The sequence below is a fragment of the Passer domesticus genome, chromosome 9 (assembly GCF_036417665.1).
Source record: "Passer domesticus isolate bPasDom1 chromosome 9, bPasDom1.hap1, whole genome shotgun sequence".
In the NCBI taxonomy this organism is placed as follows: domain Eukaryota; kingdom Metazoa; phylum Chordata; class Aves; order Passeriformes; family Passeridae; genus Passer; species Passer domesticus.
This window is the reverse complement of record NC_087482.1, coordinates 43,623,721-43,629,806: the sequence shown is the minus strand read 5'-3', so window position 1 is coordinate 43,629,806 and position 6,086 is coordinate 43,623,721.

Here is a 6,086-nt window from a genome sequence, read left to right as displayed (position 1 = left end):
TATTATTTTATTATCTATATTCTATTAAAGAATACTATACTCAACTATACTAAAGAATACAGAAAGGATACATACAGAAGGCTAAAAAGACAACAATGAAAACTTGTGACTCTCTCCAGAGTCCCAACACAGCTTGCCCCAATTGGCCAATGAGTCAAAACAACTCACAGCAGAAATCCAATCAAACAATCACCTGTGGGTAAACAATCTCCAAACACATTCCAAAGCAGCAAAACACAGGAGAAGCAAATGAGATAAGAATTGTTTTCCTTTTTCTTGAAGGCGTCTCAGCTTTCTGGAGAAAACCCCTGGGCGAAGGGATTTTCCAGAGAATGTGAATGCTGCATTCCTGCCATGGGAATTATTTCAATCCCTGTTTCACCTCAGACTGTCTCAATGGAAGTGCTGGATGTGGAGCCTGTCAGAAATTTCAAAGGAACATGACATTAAGGGTCTGGGAATGTTTCCTCTTCCCTGATGGTGCCAGGAGCAGGACTCCACTGACATCACTCCTGAGCCTCCAGCCTGCTGCCAGGGCAATAAATCTCTTTTTTCAGAGGGTGAAACTCTCTGGGAAGGTCAGAGTGTCCCTCACTTGTCTGTGAGAGCAGCCAGCATCCATGGAGAGAGAGAATGCCACGAATTCTGCAGGTGGTGGAGCTTCAATGCTCAAGCACTACCCAAAAATCTACTCCAAAAACATGTGACCTTAGGAGTGATTTCCAAAGGCAGCTTGACTGCTTTCCAGATAAAATATTGTGACTAGAGAAAGAAAAGAAAACATACAAGGGTTAAAAATGTGGGGTAAATAAATAGTGTTTGATAAGATAATGATCTGAGACCAGCTGTTGCTTAAAAATTGTTTATTATTATAAATCAGCAGAGGCCTTATAAAATATAGACTTGCCAGAACAATGCCAAACAAAAATGCTTCTGTAATAATAATTAAATATGCAAAATTCACAGCTCCCTAGAGATTTCCATTTTTTCAGGGATAGGCCCAAATCTATTTCACTTTCATGAAAAGCATGCATAGACAGAAGTCCTGAATATCCTATGTCCTTGCTAAGATTTATTTAATAATTTAAAACATTATTTGTATTGAGACAATGAGGCTATAATTGTAAGATTACCCCGGTTGTAACATAGCAATGGTAGAAAATTCCAGACAAATTCTCATATTTTTCATCTTTTTACTTGGAAAAAAAAATGGAATTATGAGAAATGCTGGACATGCCAAACTGCACTAACAGGTGCTGGGGTAAACCTTAAATTTCTTTCCATTATTTATTTCTAGCAGCTAATACACACCAATATTGCTGGAATTCAGCCCAAATTTGAAAGGACACAGGAGGAACAATGCTGGTGAGGAAGCTGGGAAAGGAGAGAGGTTGGGGAATATTTTCCATGTGGAATGTGTGTTCTCACAGCCCAGAGGAGCTGAGCTGTGTTTTCCCAGAGCCATAACCAGAGGGTATCAGCTCTCCTGGTGTGAGATCCTGTAAGAAAATGAGGCATAAACAGGCCTTGCAAAGTTAAACAATATCAATTTATCCCCCTGAGGCAGAATAAGATAAAAATAACTCGGGGTTTGTGAGAATGGAGAGAAGCTAATAAATTGTTTTTAAACCCAAACCAAACAAAACAATCCCTTCAGAAGGTGACAACAGCTGAGCACGCTGGGGCTGGTGGGGAGATCACAAACACTTGAACCTTCCCAGAGCAGCCTCCTGAGCCTCCCCACCAAAATCACATTTATTGCCAGGAGAGCTGCAGCACTTCCCTTTGGCAACTCCCAGCTGCTCTGAGGGAAACTGGAGCTGCTTTGACCCCACTCTTTTAAAGCTGAGCTGGATGTGATGCCTTCAGTTTCAGCTTTCATATTTCCCAGACTCTGCACAGCACTCTGTGACTCTGAACCCCACACACAGTGCCAGCAGCTCTCCTCCCAGCTCAGGCACACAGAACAATCCTTTTCCAGAACCAAGGACAGCGCTGCAGCTTCAGCCCAAAAAGTGCAAACAAGAGGGAATGGAGGGGAGCAACCTGGGAGGGTGGGACTGCATCACCTGGAGCTGGAATTGGGTAATTAACCCTAAAATTAAAATGAACCAAAACTGATAAAAGTGTGAGAACTCATAACACACCGTCCATCTTGGGTCCATCTTGGGTGGAGCCATGGCCAGGTCCTTGCACTGCACAAGGTGTATCCCTTTAATTAATACCTTTTAATAAATCTTAAGGCCCTTTTAAGGCCTTTCAGTAAATCCCTACTTTATTCCTTTTTCTCTGTCCATTCTCTGTTCCAGGCAGCCTCTCAAAGCATCAAATGAAACAGCAAATCCTCACGGGCCCTGTCTGGAGGGGACAGGGGTGAGCAGCACACGGTGCTGGCAGCTCAGGGTGGCAATGTTACACCTTACAAACATCATTTATATTCACATTCTCTCCCTTCTCTTCCCAGGAAATCTCTCCTGAGGCCCTGCCCAGTCCCCTGAGCACTGCCAACACTCCCTGCCACTGCAGTGACACTCCCCAAGGGATGCTTTTCCATTTTGCCTGGAAGTTCCATCAGCTTTTGGTGCCTCTCCCTGCTGCTCCGGGTCCTCACCGTGTGGAAAACACTGGCTGCTGTCGAGCTGCAGGGTCAAATAATTCCCCTTGATTCACAGAATTCACAGAAAATAACTCCCCTTGGTTTGGTGACAGGATCTTTGAGTGGCTCAGGGTTACTCTGGGCAGGTAGTGAGTGGCTTTAGGAAGGACCTGGAGATAGCACAGATTCACAAAATGACATTTTAATCACGCCTTGAGCAATTTGCTAATTGCATTCAACAGCACTTACAGGGAAAACAGGAGCTGTCAGGGTTTTGTAGAGACAAGAAGAAAATTGGTTTGGGGGCATCAGTGATTATTACAAATATTGAGGTGTCATATTATCCAGAAAAGGCACGGTGGAAAATCCTAGCAAAAGTCATATTTGCAATTTTCTTTCCAACTTTTTTTGGAGTAAATTTGATCACAAGTTTATGCCTTTTTTTTCCTTCCATGCAGTAGGTTTTTTTCTATATTTAAGTATGTATAATGGATCTGCTAAAAACCATCAGAGACCATTAAGCCAGAGAAGCATGAAATCAAGTAGAAATTATTATTTTAATTCTATGCACTTGTGCATAACAGTATGAACATGGTGCCAAATAAACATTCATCAGAACCCCAGCTAGTACTCAAGGCAGTAACCTGAGTTTCAGTTTGGAAGCAGGGAATACACCCCTGCACACGTTTCAGGAGAGATTCAGGTGCAAAATCCAGCTTGTGTATATTCTGACAGCAAAGCAAAATGTCAATTACTCAAAAGGCATTTTATTATTAAAAAAACTCTTCAAATGGCAGCACTGGGCCTTGACAAGGATCCATCTGTGAACTTTGCCAGTCATGTGTGGATACAGAAACATCAGCTGAGAGTTCATTAACTTTGCACGATGCTGCTTCGTCATGAGCAGGTTTAAGGTCTGCATCTCCCAGGTAATTCCTAAAGGGAATTTCCTACTTGCCTGGGTGTAGTTTGTGGCAGGGATCCCTGGTGTGTCCCAGGCACAGGAAAATAAATGGGATTTGTTCTGCCTGGCATTGATCCTGTAGGTGTGGCCAAGGTACACTACAAGGTGGTTTGAATGTTTATTTAGCTGATGATGGACAGCTGGACAAAGAGGAGGATTCTGTCAATGTAAATAGATCAAAACTTGATATTTTGTTTTGGAGACAAAATCTTGTGAGACCTGGATGTCATCCTCCTAGAAAGTATAATGTTTCTCATCTGCACCAGCACCAATTCTAGATCTCAACTTGCTGTAGCTGCACATTATAGGAGAGTTTGGTGAAAAAAATTGGATTTTGTGACTTACCATTCTATGATTCTTCTCCTAATTCAGATGCCATGCTCAGGGCTTAGGCACAGAACCTTGTGCCATCTGCCTTCCAGCAGTGCTGCTGTGCAGGCTCCACACTGAAAGTATGCTCGGGAAACCTTTTTATGTGCTCAAGGCTGCGCCACATGAAAATAACCTCATTTGCCAGGAGCTGGAGAAGACACAGGGGTCGTGGCTGCAGGTCAGCTCTGCTTTCTTATTTCTGTGTGCTCATCTTCAGAAAGGGGCTTGTTTCACATCTCCACACCTCTGAGTGGAAATAAAAAAAAAAAGGTTGCTCACAACTTGGATTCACTTGAAGGGCTCATAAATATGGATGTCTGTAGCAGTGATCATATGATGGGGATGGAGCAAAATGCACTTGACTCTATAATCATGTAAAGACTTGAGGTCTTGTATTCAGTTGTAGTGAGAAAGAGAAACCTGTTCAATCCTCCCCTCATTCCTTCATCATAAATCTGTTCTCTTAACTTGCCAATACCAAGAAACCTCCTACCAAAACTCCTGAACTCGTGCTGAACAAGAAGTGAGGGGGTTCTTCCTTTCCCCTTCACAATGACCCAGGAAGAGCAGCTTACTTACAACATGAAGTGATTTTCAAGCTACAACAACTTCTTCACCAACAGCTGTCTCAATTATCCTAAAAATGCTCAGATGTGATCTGGAAAATGAGTCCTTGCCTGCAAACAGAAGTTTGCTGTACACTGAGCTAAGAATAGGTGAACTTGTCTGGATGCTTCCTTAGGCCTGTCACATCGTGTTTGCCAGACACATTCATGAGCAGCAATCCTCACAGCGAAAATGGAATATATTAATCACAAGCAGTCTTTTTTAAGTGCTGCTGCCTTGTCTCCCTGGCCCACCCTGCCACTCTTGCTTCCCTTTTTGGAGCAGCTTCCACGGAAACATGAATTTCCTTGTGAAAATTCCTGGGCTGTGAACGGAGCTGATTTAGCACTTTGGTGGCTGAGGCTGAAGTGCTGATGGGGCAGGATGTGCCAGGCTGTGACTGCTCTCTGCTCTGTCCAGGCAACAGAGCAGTTCCCTTGGAGGGTTTCAGGAGAGGATTCCCAGTCCTGTTGGGTTCAGGCCTGCTATTGCCACATTTATATTCAATTTAGTCATTTTACATACAGACTTTTTTACAGGGAGGGAACTATGGTGCTTCAAGAAAGATAAGTAAAATAATGCTCTGTTACAAGCTAATTTATTAATTTCTTATCTGTTACGGTGTTTGAAAGCTTTCAGAGCTCAGGGAGAAGAAAAGGGACCCATCCTTTTTGGACAGGGATTGAAACCCAGGGGAAAAGGGGCATTCCCCAAGGGTCTTCATGGAACCTGCTGAGGAGAGTCTAATCTGGGTCCCCTGAAGCCCAAAGTGGCACTTGAGGCACACAGAGATCTTCCTTCATTTGTCTCACTGCATTTTAAAAGGGCTCAGAGGGTGATTCCTGGGGGTCTCAGCCCCACTCACAGCTACAAATAAATCCCACAGACAAAAGGTGGGAAAAGGCACAAAGTTCAGCTTTATGGAGTAGGAAACACCTAGCAGGAGCAACTGAAAAGGAGAAAGTGATCCTAAGTATTCTGTGACTCTCAGGTGTGATCTTCATGAGCATCCACAAAGAGCAGCAGCTGCTCTACAGCCTTTCCTTCCTTCCCAGACAAATAATCTGATTTAATTATAATTGAAAGTTGAATATTACAGCACCTCTTCTCCTTTGTTAAATTGTAATAGAAAGTTGAATATTACAGCAGCTCTTCTCCTTTGTTTCCAGGTTGGTTTAATGGTCTGGTTTAGCCCTCAGACTAGAGCTCCACTGGGTCCTTCCCCTTGGGTGAGAAGTGGAGAAAAACTCCTGTAGTTCCAATGTAAAATGCAAAGTAAAGCAGCTCAGCCCTCATGCTGCCCTGCAGCATGGAAATAAGTGGCTGTGAGGAAAGGATGAAGTAATATTTCCCTGTTTCCCCCACTTTTCTGGCTTCTTGATGTTGTCTGTGCTGCCCTTTGCTCTGCCATGTCCTTCCCTGGCTCTGGGAAGGAGGAGGATTCCCTGGAATACTAAAGAGCTGCAGGCAGCTAATGAATAACAAAATGGAGAGCACGGCTTCCCAGACTCTGTGGTTTCAGAAGAAGCCTTGCAGGAGTTCAGGGCA